Genomic DNA, 15,306 nt, shown 5'->3' with positions numbered 1-15,306 from the left:
ATTCTTTTCCAGTGCTGAGCAGTCCTCTGCTGTAAAAAAACTCCTGCTGTATTTCACAATGATTGCCTTTCCCCTGCCAGAGCTGGGGACACTTTTCTCAAATCTTCACCGTGAGAAGGTGGAGTGGTTCTTGGAAGTAAAGCCCACAAATGTTTGGGGGTCCCCCCTGAAACTATGGTCCCTAGAAGTTTCTCACTCTTGTGGTAGCCTATACTCCAACATTCAGCAATTCATCAAAATTGCCATTTAAGCATTCTTACCACTTTATGGCTCCAGTGCCTTCTGCTCCAGATAAGCAGATGTTGGCTATGATTTCTGTATTTGTCTGTCTCTCCAGATTTAGGGATGGTGATTTATCCCATGAGCTTACTTTTCTGATGATTTCAAGGAAAGTCATTGAATTTAAGTTTGTCCAGATTTTTCTTGTTTTAAGTATAAGACGATAACTTCTAAGCTCTTTACATGTCAGAACTAAAATTGATTATTGGTCCCATTGACTGTCTAATGATGTTTTTATTATATCCCAGGCTTTGCATATAAATAAATCATAGGCATTCTAGATAATACCTTCCATCAGTACTGGTTCCCTTTTCCTTTGTGGGCATATAGGACGAGAGGCTAATCACTTCAACCCAATTAAGATTATCTTGGATGGGGCTGGCTTGCAATTTTAGCAAGATTTGTTTTGTATCTGGTAAGTTCCTTTTTCTTGGGTGTGGTACGCCTAGGTTTTTGCTTTATCTCCTCATCCTAGAATGTTCTCAGTTTTCTCAGCTCTGAATGTTTTGTCCTCCAGAGTTTTTGAATTTCGGTCTCCGCTTACACAAGTTCAAATATAGCTGATGTCTTGAGAGAGAGAGACTGGCTTTGTGTTGGTCGTAGAGCTTCTCTTTCTAATGAGATTAGTCTCTTAAGCCCTAGATTATTGGGTAAAATTTCAATCTGCATTTGTGTCTAGGTTCCCCATTCCCAGCACTGCAGCAGAGGTTGGCAAACATCTCCTGGGGAAGACATGCTTGTTTGGGGGCTATGCAAGTTTTCAATCCATCATTCCAGCCACAAGTGTCTGCCCACAGCCTACTAGTAACATCCCTGAATTTGGGTCAAGCTTAATCTTCAACTCATGTTCAGAATTGGCAAATATGCCAAAAGACGAAAATAGTCAGCAATCGCCATCTCACCCAGGAGCAACTCTTGTATCTTTGAGCCTTTAGTTCTTGTAGTCTTCATCACTTCTATGGCTCTCCAATCCTCTAAAAAATTGAGTTGTGTAATTTATCTTGCTTTTTTTTAAAAAAAATGTTGCAGTGGTAGTATAGATCTGCCATGTCCTTCTATATATACCTGGAATCAGAAGACACAGACCCTTATTTTCCAATAGGAAAAATCAGAATTTTTTTATTTTGGCACTTGCCTAGGGGTACCACTCTAGGAGTAGATAACAACAAAGCTGTGTGATCCCATCTATTGGCTCTCTAATTAGCTGAGGATACGTAATCATCCCCACATATTTAGTGCTGGACTGTCAAGAAGAGTAGGAATCCAATATTTGTGTTTCAAACTTCTTTGAAAAGTGTAATAAACATACACACATCTATGGTTCTTATGGGCATTTAAGGCAACACAGTCAAGGAGAATTCAGCATCCACAAAGAGAGCATAAAGCACAAGAGAAAAAATTGCACAATATTACACGAAACAGAAGAAAACTGGAATATCCTGTGGGGCACTTTAATTAGAGCCCAGAAAATTGCAATTTCTTTAGAAACAACACAAAGAACAGGAAACATCCAGTGTAGATTCACAAAGGACTAATTAGCGGTATACCAAAAAAATTATACTGGAAATGGTAAACAGGGGAGAGAAACTCAGAAACAAAAGGAAAAAAGAAGAGTTAACTTCAAAAAAAAAGTCTCAAAATGTTTCAACATTATATAATGCCAATTAGATCAGCTCCAGGAAAACCAGAAAACGACCACATTAATTTCTCAATGTCGCTGGCAAGGATGTGAGTTGTCAAGGACCTCAGAAAACTGAAACAAATAGTCTGTATGACTTAAAGTTGGTTGGAGTGCAAGATAGATGGCGGAAGGGGTTAGTTATGGTGAGACTCCAACTGCAAACAGATTTTTGATTATTTTTGGGGGGTTCCCTAGGGTTTAAACGTCTGCCTGTTCAAAATGTGGAGGTATATTACACACCTGTATTTGTGGGGGGTGTGTGTATAGATACGAAGAGGTCCCATGGGACAGGGCATCTGAAATCAATAACATCCTGGAAGATTCAAGGCATATTGGGTTGCTGTGCTGGGGCAGTCAGGAGAACATGGATTCTGGAGTCAGACTTGGATTCAGATCCTGAATCATTCACCTTTCTGAGTTTCAGTCTCCTCATCTGTAGAGTGGAGATGGCATCCACGTCACAGGGTATTTGTGGCAATTAAGTGATACCCAATTAATGCCAAGCACAATGCTGGGTAACGGATGGGTGTTCCATAAATGATGGCTCTTATAACTATGCAGTGCAAGCGGAATAAGAATTGTCAGGTGGATATGGGCAGGGGCATGGCTTGAGGATGATGTTTCAAGTTGAAAGGGAGAGGGGTGGTGGTGGCATGTGAATTCAGTGAAGTCACTAAGAGTAGAGGCACAGGGAGCACAGCTGGAGGGTGAAGGAGTCTGGTGCTAGTATTACAAGAAAATATGCCTTCTAAGAAGACAAGAAAGAAAGATGATGAAAAATGCAGGATGCAGGCTGATCGGCCCCCAGAGGCAATTCCCTGACTTTGGCTTCTTCTAGATTCTTCTGAGCTGTGGTTTAGTTGTGACCCTGTCAGCGCAACAATCACAATGCAGTCACAATAAATTCAGCAATCCAGCATCTCCACTATTGCATCTCATAAAGCTAGTAGGGTGTTGAAGAAATATAAGGATTCAGGTGTAATCTAATTCTGCTCACAGTAAAATCACCATATGACCCTTGTCAAGCCAGTTGACTGTGTCATTCCCACTATCCTCATTTGTAAGATGAGGAGGTTGAGATCTTTGAAGACTTTTACAGAGCTAAAGATCCATGATGTCTAAGTTGAAGAAACACCTGATAATCTTGTTGTTGTTGTTGCTGAGGAAGATTGGCCCTGAGCTAACGTCTGTGCCTATATTCCTCTATTTTATATGTGGCATGCCTGCCATAGCATAGGTGCATAGGTCCACACTTGGGATCCAAACCTGAGAACCCTAGCCCCTGAAGCCGAGTGTGCAAACTTGATCACTACGCCACTGGGCTGCCCACCGATAATTTTTTTAAAGGACCAAAGTGAGAAAACAAGCATAACATGCAATGAGAGGCAAAACAAATGATAAACGACTACAGTGAGAATAAGAAGAAAACAATGCAGGGGTCATAGTGGACTACAAGCCAAACACACATCTTCATTTGTGACCCTGCTGAGGAACAGAGGGTAACTGGGGACCTGTTAGGGGGAGAAGGAGCAATTCTACCTGTGCAAGCTGGTCAAATAACCTTCTTATGGGGGTTGGAGGTCAAGGAGGAAAAGGAGCTGACTCAGAACCCAGTGCTTCCAGGTAATGAGAAACAGCGGCTACTTCCTCCTTGACAAAGGGTTCACTGCGCAGTGAGGTTTAGAGCGTGATTCACTTTTGCTTCTTTGTCTGGGAGGACTTTTTCTCCCTCTGTTTTTAACCTTTGGCCCAGGCAGGATTGGGCATGCTGAGTAAGTGGCCTCTTAATTAAATTTACCTGATGATGAAAATGCTTTGTGCTTAGTCAAACAGTGGATAAGGACAGGGTCTTTGAGCATGCCAGTGAGACCAAATAAATCTACTTCTCTTGAGGTCAGAATAGAATTCCAAGGAAAATCCAAAAGAAATTGGGCAGAGTGGATGAGGGATGGACCAACCAGATTTCCAGGGGCAGAAGGTTCTGTGGGTGACCCCTCATTAAAACAGATGTTGGCTATGCACGAGAGTCAAGATAAGGGTTTTTGATCCTGCTCTGGGATGGGAAGAGTGGAGAGTCAGTGTGACCTCAGGTTTCTGGCCAGGAAACAGCACACCAAAAGTTTAAAGCGTTTCAATGTTTTAAAAGACATTTTAAAAGACATTTCAGTGTTTAAATCCAAGGTTTCCGCAGTGGTTGGACTTTCTCCCCCTTGCCCCCAAGCCCATTCTGTTCAGGCAGTAGGTCAAAGTGATGGATGAGATGCGATCCTATCCTCTGTGGCCTGGAGACCTACTGCAGTGTGATCTGCTGTGTGGAAAGGGGAAAAACCATCCTGCACTTCACTTTTTTCTGCTTAGCTTTTCCCTTCAATGGAGAATACTCAGAGCTGTTGCAAAGTGATGGTAACCATGTCCCTTGTGAGCAGTTTCAGGGAAGCTGTGCAGGAGGGAATTACCACGATTCTCTTTTATCTTATGCCCTCCTGTGGTGGACAGATCCTAACATGATCCCCAATGATCTCTACCTCTTGTTGCTCATGCCTTTGTGCAATCCCCTTCCACTGAGTTTGGGTGGGAATCTATGACTTGCTTCTAATCAATAGAGAATGGCAAAGATGGAGAGATGTCTCTCCTGCAATTGCATTATGGTATCTGCAATCTTACTAGCAGAGTATGGTTCTTGCTCTCCTGTAGGCCTTGAAGAAGCAATATGCCATGTTGTGGACTGCCTATGGAGAGGGCCATGTGGCAGGGAACTGTGGGCACCTGTAAGACCTGTGGACAGCCTCTGGCCAACAGCCATCAAGGAATTCTGCCAACCATCTAAGTGAGCTTGGAAGTGAATTCCCCCCCAGTCCAGCTTCCAGATGAGAATACAGCCCCTTTGACACATTGTGAGACCCTGAGCAGAGGATTCAGGTAAGCTGTGCTTGAAAATCCTGAGCCACAGAAACTCAGATAATAAGTAGGTGTTCTTATAAGCCACTAAGGTTGTGGTAAGTTACTATGCAAAATAGAAGATGCATACACCTCCTCAGACCATAGTCTTCTTGGGGTTTGATGCCATTGTGTCGAGAGTCCTTGAGACCATGGGTGATGGTGCCCAGCTCTCACATCTTGTAGGCTGCCTACAGTGGCAGGTATGAGTGGCCATTGATGATGGTATGACCTTCTTCTGAAACTTATCTTTAATCTTGCTGCACAGCCACAGTGGCAGATATACTATACAAAGCTTACTTAAGGCAGTGCTTCCCTTTGGCATGGATTCACTCATTTTACATCCTCCTGTTGTGTCAGACCCTGGCTTAGGCACTTCAGCAGAAATATTCATGGCGAAGACAAGGAACTGCTGACAAAAATTTAGAATCCAATGTAGCAGAGTATTTAGATAAATAACCTCTATTTAAGGCACGTCTGCGATCCAGGCAATGAGACAATCCTAAGGAAAATACAAACCATGTAGAAGTGCTTTTGTATTCACTCCTCTCTGAGCATCTTCTTCCCCATTTTGGCCCCACTTTCTAGGCTTCCTGCTCTCCCAGACTTTCATGTCCTCATTCGAGCTGACTTCCCTGCCCATGACCTGATGTTCTAGAACAGAGACCACACAAAGGCATCATTTCCCATACCAGAGTTGGCTGATTTTTATGGCATTCTCAAATGCTGTTGATGGGGCTCAGGGCAGGCCGCCCCAAGATGCGCCACCCTGGTATGAGGATTATTTTGAGCTGAAGGCAATAAAGGCTCAGACTCAGGAAGAACATTAAACCTTCCCCCCCAACTGCCTAAAAGAAATTTAAAATAAAGGCCTATCTCCAGGACACACCATCACCACAGATAACTCTGGGTATCTGGTAGACCAGGCGGATGCTTGTTAAGCCCACGCTTATCAAAGTTCTCTTTACCAAACATTTGCTTTTCCATTTCCATGTGGGTTGCCTTCCTTCCCTTTGAAGCCCCAAATCACTACCCTAACGTCCTCCTTGTCTGTAGCTGAAGATACCTAAACAGGCAGCCTTGGCCAGTTGGCTCAGTGACTCCATTTCTCCTGAGTTTCTCCCATGTACACATGCTATTAAACTTTGTTTGATTTTCCCCTGCTAACCTGCCTTTTTAATTATTGGCCCAGCCATAAGAACTTTAAGGAAAAGGGTGGGGGGGGGATTCTCCCACTTCCCCAACACTGTGCATTCTGTTTTCTAAATATTTCAATACTCAGTGGTGCCCATTCTTTGCAAAATAATGTATTAAGTGAACCTCGTCTCTGGCCCCCCGGTCTTTGATTTCTGTATCCTCTTCCTCATGCATTAGAATCCCTTTTTCCCTTCCAGAATCTGATGCCTTCCCCTTTATCAAATGCTGATCTCAAAAAAAGCATCTGCTATGTTGGCCATCTCCTCTGACGTTCTGTTTCAAGTGGCCCCGTATAACTGTGAACCTCTCTCAGGGACATTTGCAGATTAAGCTTTATCATTGTGAGTAAAATGTTGGTTACCATTTAAATGGGTTACCATATAGGAGCATCTAGAAAGACCTCTTCAGACGAGTAGGAAATAATCTGATTTGCCTGTGCAAAAGACCAGCTCCTCCAATCTCACCCATGACTACTACTACGTGAAATTCATAGACATGTGGTGTCACACGTGTATTTAAAACAGTGGTTCTCAACTGGAGCGATTTTGCCCCTACTAGCCATGTGGCAACGTCTAGAGATATTTTTGGTTGTCACAACTGAGGGGTGGGGTATTTCTATTTGCATCTGATTCCTAGAGTCCAGGGTTGCTGCCAACCTCCTACAAGGCACAGGACACTCCCCGTAATAAGGAATTGTCCAGGCCAAATTGTTAGTAGTGCTGGGGTTGAGAACCCCTGATTTTGACAGTCTCAAATTCACCCCCATGTATTTGACAAAGAAAACAGCAATTACAAAAATAGATGACGTGAGAATTCCCTCCACTTGCCCCATTCTTTCCCTCCCCTTGACTGGCCACAAGTGAAGCTCAAAGAGAAATAAAGTAGGCTGTATTTTTTCCCTTTGAATTGCTGTTAGGTGTTAGTATTCATCTTTGTTAACTTTATCCTGAATGTGTACATGAGGTGTTCTGGATTAGAGACAGGTCATTATTCACTTAGAAAACAAATAATGACTTCATGGTTTCTCATGGCCTGATTCTTACCTCTGGGCTGATGTGATGAGAACCAGGCCAAACTTCCTACACATACAAATTTCAGAGTCTGCAGCTAAGAGAAGACGGAGTATTCTCTCCTCCTCTACAGGAGAAAGAGGCAGCTGCCACCCCTCCCCGCCCAGAAGGAGGGAGGAACACATTTGCTCCTTGGAGACAGAAGGAAACGACCTTGGGTTCTCATTCTAACCTTCTGGAATGTAAATACATCCCTTCAAAGGCCAGGGGAGCCCAGGTGTCCAGCTTTTATGACCTACACTTCCAAGTTCTGAGACCTCATTTCCCCTTGAAACACAAACATACGTCCAGAGTTAGTGAAGCCCTTGGGGGTTCTCTCAGTCTCTCTACAGATGTAGGTTCACTTCCCAAGCCTCTCGTTGAGCCCAGGAGCCCCAGTTTGCGACAAATTCATTCAGAAAGCCCCACCACTGCAGAAACACACAAATAGTCTCTCTACACTCAACCATTTCCAGGGGCTATGGGGATTTAGGTTGATTTAGGGATCTTGACTACCTGCTCTTTTCCTTCTGTGACCACCCCATATAAGGTAGGTTCTCCTGTCACATAAAAGAAGACTAGCAGGGCCACTTAAACAGAAGGCATTTCTGAGTCACGTCCCATTAGGATTCTTCCCATAAATCTGATCAGAAAATTGTACTGAGTTAGGCAGAGCTATTGATTAAGATGTGCCTCCCACCACTCTCTGGATGGTGTATTTACAGTTTAGAAGGAGCCTTGTGGAGTAAGCAGCCCCATGTAAAAGATTACGTCAGGGTAGGAATTTGGCCGTGAGGCTAACAGGTGTTGGGAACACTTCTAAGTTCCCCTGAAATCTGTCTTGAGGGAGTTGTCAACTGCACCTGAGTGACTGGCATCTCTGAGTTCCCATCATGACAGCTCTGACCACCAAGTACACCTACTTTTTCTGGACCTTTCTGCCATTGCTATACACATAGCCCACACAGTCAGCAGCTCCTTTCAAGGAGAGTCTTAGCACCCTCTGGGCATTTGAGCATTATTAAGAACAAGTGCTAAAAATTAAGGGACAGTTAGTCTATGATTCCTTCAAATTGCACTATTGGGGGGTAAATGTGCTCTCAATTACTTCCAAGGGGAAAAACAATGCTGTGAGTTGCCACTAAATACCTAGAATAGAGGAGACTGAATAGCAGATTGTAGGCAGCAGGTGTTTATAATTTATGAAATAAAGCTTGAAGGTGAAACCTATCAAATATATCACCCGCACTGTTTTGGAGGGTTAAGTATTCACTGGGGAGAAATTGATGATAAGAAAACCAGAAGCTGAGCCTGGATTCTGTTATCCATGCGGAGCATCCCATGTGTGAAGCGTCATTCAGCCCAAGTCCCATTGCTGAGGAGGTCGGTGACAAAGCAGACTGTCGGACTCCAGCCATAGTGCCAAGCCCCCTTTTATCCAGAGAGCCACAGAGACAATGGCAATAAATTGTAAAAATTGGCTATTGAGCACTCTATTCTGTGATTCTGTCACCATAAAAGAAACTCATTCTGAATTTATTTTCAAGTAATTATTAGGTATTTTCAAAGCAGATCCGATTTGCCTGAAGCTCAGGGAAGACAGATACCAGTTGTCATCCAAAGATGTTCATTGAGCTTGTCATTGTCCTATGTCTACACAAGTTGAGACAACGCAAGTCCTGCCCCCTGGAACTTCCAACCTATAGTGGGCAGGAAAGATACTGAGAGGGGAATCTATGCATCTGCCCCTGGGATTTATTTTACCCAGAGCACTTCCATTGTTTTAGGTTGGATGTGAGATGCATTTTCTGGGAAAGGCTAAAAGACTCATGGTTTTGTTTCTCTAAGGGCAGCATAGAACACAGAACCTGCCATCTGCGTGTCAATGAGCTTAAAACTATTCAAGGAGATACCCCGAGGTCATTGATTCCACAATTGTTGCTGGGTGTTGACCAGGTGGCTCAGGGAACGACGTCATGAGTAATACAGATAAAATTCTTCCCCCCCCCCCCCAGAGTTCATAATTCAGTGGAGAAGAGAGAATTCAAAAGAAGGTGGCACACCGTGTAATGAACACATAAGGGGAAGACCCAGCCTGCTGCAGGAGTCATGGAGAATCTCTTCGAAGAAGAGCTGGCAGAACAGATGTGGGAACGTGGGATGACCTGTGATGCCAGCTGCTGCCCTAGGACACGCTCAGCAGATGAAGGACACTGAGAAAAGGGGGACATCTTCTTTCTTTATTTTTTTAAAGATTGGCACCTGAGCTAACAACTGTTGCCAATCTTCTTTTTTTTTCTCTCTGCTTTTTCTCCCCAAATCCCCCCAGTACATAGTTGTATATTTTAGTTGTGGGTCCTTCTAGTTGTGGCACATGGGATGCCACCTCAGCGTGGCCTGCTGAGTGGTGCCATGTCCGTGCCCAGGATCCGAACCAGCGAAACCCTGGGCCGCCACAGCAGAGCGCACGAACTTAACCACTCGGCCACGGCACCTGCCCCAAGGTGGACTTCTGCAGGTAAAAGGACTGAGGGTTATTCTTTTGTCTCCTATAGTCAGGGAAACCCATGACACCCATCCTACTCTAACTGTGGAGCTATTTTATGGGAGACAGTTTTTTTTTTTTAAGTTCTTCGTTTCTTTTCTTCCTTCCTGTTTTCCTTCTTTCCCTCTTTCTTTCTTTCTTCCTTCCTCCCTCCCTCTCTCCCTCTCCCTCTCTTTCTTTCTTTCTTGTAGAAAACATCAGCCAAACTCATTCATATGTGTGAGGATTCATCCCTCTGGCCTTTCTGCATCTGCTCAGAACTGTTCAGCAGTTGGACATCCTGCAAGGCAACTAGAGTTGGGGAAGTAAAGAGACTGAATGCTTGTCACTTAAGGATGAAGCCAGCTCTCGGGTGAGAGGGACTGATAGCTACCATCAGAAACAAACTCTAGTTGTATATGTATTTTATGATATTTAGCAGTGTGGGGGACTAGAAATGGCCACCCCAAGATGTGTCTCTTTGGCATGAGGATTATTTTGTGCTGGTTACTTTTAAAAACTGCAGACAGGAAAGAAACTCTGAAAAGTAGAATTTACTTACCCTTTGTTAAGAGACGTTTACATTTGTAAAGGAAATCTCCATCTGTAAATGTGACTCCCTCTCTGTACCAGGAAGAAACTCTTAATCAATGTGGAAAGCAAGGACTTAAATCTGCATAATAATCTTACTCTTATTTACTGTACTTGTCTGGTAACCTCCCATAACTGACTTCCCCCACTCCCAACATCCTCCTTTGTCTTTAACTGAAGATGATATTTAAGGTGGTGGCTTTGGCCATTTTGGCAAGTTGCTCAGTCTGCCTGAGCCTCTCCCATGTACACATGTTATAAAGCTTTGTTTAATTTTCTCCTGTTATTCTGTGTCATGTGAATTTAACTCATTCTCTGGCCAGTAAACCCAGAGCGGGTAGAGGAAATGTCTTTCTCCCCTACAGTAGCTGTTGGCAAACAATTTTTATTATGGTCCTTGATGTATATTTGGCTCTTCTCTGCTGATGCTTGTGCTTTGTCTTTATAAAGGCTGATGACCTGGCTCTTCCCTTATCATGAAGGATGAGATCTGGAACTGCTAGCTGATATGGGAGCTACTGGTGTGGTGCCCAGGGAAGCAGCCCGCATTACAAAATGGCGCCTCAACTGGAGACCAGGAGTCCATTTCTCTTTCCATTATAAGCTCCCAATGCAGGTTTCCCAGGGAGAAAAATCTGGGCAAGATGTCTTCTCTCCTCTTGTTCTGGGACCTTCTGGCTCATGAGAATTTAGCTTTGCCAGCCTCAGTGCTAACCTGGACATCAAGGAGGAAAAGCCCGCAGCCTTGCAGTGACAGCGGCACATCTCTGGAGGTGCTCACAAGGCACAGAGGGTTAGGAGAAATTCAATATGGCCCCATTTTACAATGACGTTAATTAAGGGGTGACAAATAGGTCATATTGCTGTTTCAAAATACAGTGGCTTATAGAGATTCAAATAACACACAAACCAGAATTTTGTGCTACAAAACAATATCTTTTCATGTAAGTTTGGTGTGCTTACCTCGACAGTTATGGTAACATAAATGATATTAGTGAGCACAATCTTTGAGCCCTGGGGTGTGGCTTAATGGTCCCAGGCACAGATTTTCAATCAGTAATTCTGTGAGTATTTTTTTTTGAGAAAGGTAAATGTGGGCCATTATTCCTGTGGTCCCACATTAATGCTGGCAAGCCTTGCAAGAAATCTCATTACATTACTTATTTCAGAGTCAAAGTGCTTACATTATAAAGAAGCTAAAATTTCACCTGTAGGAAAATTGGCACAATTTCTTATTTTACCATCCTCAGTGCCAAGCATAAAAAATGCACTTTCTGTTTGGGTAAATTTGCACAGCAGGAATTTTAAATTATTTACAGCTTTCCTATCTGGAACCAGAGGAAACACACCATTTTCCATGCCTCAATTTATACTGTGAAACCTTTTTAGAAAAAAAATGAGAGTAATTTACTGATGTGTGCAAGAATCAGAAAGAACAAAGGATTGTCAAAAAACAAGAGTTGTCTTTCTTTTGCTATAACCAAGGTGAATCTAAGGGCCCCTGCCAGGGCAATAAACATCAGATGCCTAGAAGTTGTATTCTCCTTGGAGGCTTTTTCAAAGTGGTTCTAAGACAAGCTGCTGTGAGTGACCAAAAGCCAAAATGAAATTAACAAAACCTGGGAGTGAAATTGGAAGCGGTGCTGGACAGAGGCATCAGCTGGTGGCTAAGGTTTTGGCGTGAAGGTTGGTCCATGTCTTGTGGGAAATGCCAGCCAAGGACACATGTTTTGGTAACTCAGTTGCTGCAGTTTCCTGGGCAGAGCATTTGCATGCCTAGAGAGGCAAAGGGAGAGCCAACAGGAATTTTTCCTTTCTCTCTTCTCAGCCCTCAGGCTTCCACCAGCCTTTTAATGGCTCTCTCTTCCTAGCAATAGCCCTGTGTGCCTGGAGGCATCCTCCAAACAGAGTTCCTAAGTGTTGTCTTGTGTTAATCAGTTTTAGTTCCCACTGCTGATTAAGAATTTCACAGCCTGGTTTTGAATTGATCTCCCTGTCAATCAGTGAGAATGAGTCCACTTAGGTTAAGATTCTGGACCTGCATGGTTAGAGACTTCACCTTACAATGGAGAGAAGGATCTCTGTGGCTCTCTTCTTGGACCTTCCATCTAACTCTAATTGACTCAATTCAACTAACCATAACAATAACAGTTTCTAGTCATTGAGCAAGCATCATGATAAGCATCATAGAAGGATTATCTCCCTTAATCCTTATCTCAATTAAATACATGGATGAACACAAATTTTACACATAGAGGAACTGATGCTGACATAGGTAGGAAGAGATGTTGCTGGGCTGCAAACTAGGTACTCCACCTGCAGGAACCACCCTCCCAACCACGCTGCTTCTACTGAGTAACAAGCAAGCCCTCCTCAATGGGAAGTTATCACTTGATGTAACTCATGAAGCTCTCCCTCTCCATCCATTTATCCTATTAATGTCAATGGCAATGATATTGTTAATAATAGAGAACATTTATTGAGTATGTTATAATTGGTAGAATTTTCTCTCATCTTGTTCTCTTCTGAGCCTCCTGACAACGTCCTGGGTAGGCAGGACAAATGTTTTAACCCTGTTTCTTGGGAGAATAGCTTAACTCAGGAGGCTATGCCTAAGACTACTTGCCAAACGAGCAAGAGAACTAAACAAAGCCCTCTGAACCCATGACCTGAGCATTTTGCCCTCCATCAGGAGCCCAGCAGGCTTCTCCTGTTCTAGGATGTCTGTTCCCAATAAATAAAATCATCTTCATTAAATTTTGGCAATAATGAGTGTCAGGGCTCCAGCCGGGTGGAGCACAGTGATAGGCAGCCAGGCAGCAATAGGTGTCAGATCATCTGGTTCATTTCTGCTCGGGTCTAGACCCCAGCCAGGAGGCATGCGAGGGCTCAGAGTAAAGAAGCCTTGAGTCTTGAAAATAAATTTCCTCTGGCAAGGCTGGGTATTGGTTCCTAGCGACTGGCAGGAGAAGTGCAGAGCAATGGTTTGATCAGAGAGGGACCAATGCTGAAGACCAATCCCATTGAGTGAGTCAACGGCAGTGTAGTGACTGGCAAACAGGGAGGAGAGGCAAAAATCAAAGGGGAGATAAGTGCCACCTGTGGGGGCAACAGGAGCTTCTTTGTGCTTGTCATTGTCATAAGAGAGTCTCGTTTAAATAACAGTTGCTTAGACATAGGGAGCAATGAAGAAATTCAGCTTGGGGAGATCCTGTCAAAAGTGAACGTTGGAGCCATTGGAATCCCATTACACCACTTACTGGATCAGTAATCTCGGCCAAGGAACTTATTCTTCTTTGCTCCAAGTTGTCCATCTGAAGAAGTGGGAATAATAATACTTAATTCATGAAATCTTTCTAAGAATTAAATGTGATAATATACACAAACAGCCTAGCAGAGTGACTGGCACCCATGGGAGGGTCAATAAATGTTATTTTTCTGTCTTTCTCCTCCCTTCTTCAGCACTCAAATGCCATGAGTGAGTGCCATGAGTCTATCCTAGGCTGGGGTATGTGGTTTATTCCAAACTCAATAGTTGGCACATTCAGAAATCTGCCTAGTGGGGGTCTGATCCAGGTAAGAAGAAAAATATCTTTCCTTTGAGCAGCGTCTGATCTCCATTATCTGGGGAGAAGCAAAGGCTGAAATAGTTAATCCGTGTTCATAATCCTAGATAAGAAAAATTCCCCACAGCTTGGAATGTGGTCTGTATCCCTCCTCTACGGACAAGTCCTACTAGAAGATGGTTCAAGAACTGACCTCATTCCAGATGACTAATCAGTAATAAATCACCATAGACTCTATCTAAAGGCACTTCAAGAAACAGTGGGAAAAAATGGCACATCAAGAAAACGGCAGGTCAAGAGCCAGCCCTGATGGCCTAGTGGTTAAAGTTTGGCACTCACGGCTTCGGTGGCCTGAGTTCGCTTTCCGGTTGTGGAACCACACACCCATCTGTCAGTAGCCATGCTGTGGCAGCAGCTCGCATAGAACAACTAGAATGACTTACAACTAGGATATGCAACCGTGCACTGGGGCTTTGGCGAGGGAGAAAAAGAGAGGAAGATTGGCAACAGATGTTAGCTTGGGGTGAATCTTTCCCTGAAAAAAAAAAAAGAAAATGGCAGGTCAAGAACACTCACCAGAAGAAAGTTGCCATGGAACAGATGGAAGCTGAGGTGAAGCATGTCTTCAGAAAATCTATGAAATCTTAATTAAGTTATCACCATTAAGCAACATAAAGCAAAAGAGGGAAAAGAAAATCAGACATTCAAGAGCTTGGGGAAGAAATAGTAAGAGAAAGAAGAAAGTGAAATGTGAAAGCAATAGAGTGGAGAATAAACCAAATTTACAGTTTCCCCAGTGTTTATAGGTGTTAGCAGTGGGAGAGTTGATATATGGGTAGTACACGGCCATACTACAAGCAGAAATATCCCCAATACTATTGAAACTATTTCAGAGCATAGAAGAGGAAAATCTTACTTTTTAAAAAATTGAACAAACACAGCTTTGTTATTAAAGGTTAAAAAAAATAGTATGAAAAACAAAAACCACAGGCAAATCTCATTCCGTAACAGTATCCAGCAACACATTGGAAAAAATAACACATGGAGAGTTTTGTTCCCCGAATACAAACTTCCTTCAATATTAGGAAATCTTTTAGTCACAATTCACCACATTAATAAAGCAAAAGAGAAAAAGTTTATAACCTTCTCCTTAGATGCTGAAAGGACAGTAGATGAATTCAACATCCAAATTATTAATAAGAAAAGAATAAGTGTACACTTTCTCATCAATATGAAATACGTCCAACCCAAGGTGTAACAAACCAAATGCAATTTGTGATCTGTTTCCTGCCACAAAAGCCATTTTGGGATCAATTGGACGCATTTGAAAATGACCTGAGTATTATAATCATTATTAATTTTATGTTTAATAATGATTTCTGTCTATGTAGAGGAATATCTTTGTTTTTTGGAGATTCATGATTTCTGTAATTTACTTCAAATCATTCAGCAATATATATATATAGTGTGTGTGTATGCAAA

General features: G+C 43.0%; 1 long non-coding RNA gene across 1 annotated transcript in view; it reads left to right on the top strand.

Moving 5' to 3' along the window:
- Positions 1–14,688, top strand: part of LOC138920884 (uncharacterized) — a 70,775-nt gene extending 56,087 nt beyond the window's left edge. The window contains exons 2-5 of the long non-coding RNA XR_011432843.1: positions 4,655–4,879; positions 9,159–9,661; positions 9,880–10,040; positions 10,709–14,688. This is a non-coding gene — a long non-coding RNA (uncharacterized lncRNA). The remainder of the gene's footprint in view (positions 1–4,654; positions 4,880–9,158; positions 9,662–9,879; positions 10,041–10,708) is intronic.
- The last annotated feature ends 618 nt before the right edge of the window (positions 14,689–15,306 follow it).

Source organism: Equus caballus, chromosome 26 (assembly GCF_041296265.1).
Source record: "Equus caballus isolate H_3958 breed thoroughbred chromosome 26, TB-T2T, whole genome shotgun sequence".
Taxonomy (NCBI): domain Eukaryota; kingdom Metazoa; phylum Chordata; class Mammalia; order Perissodactyla; family Equidae; genus Equus; species Equus caballus.
This window is presented reverse-complemented; position numbering and strand designations above follow the sequence as displayed.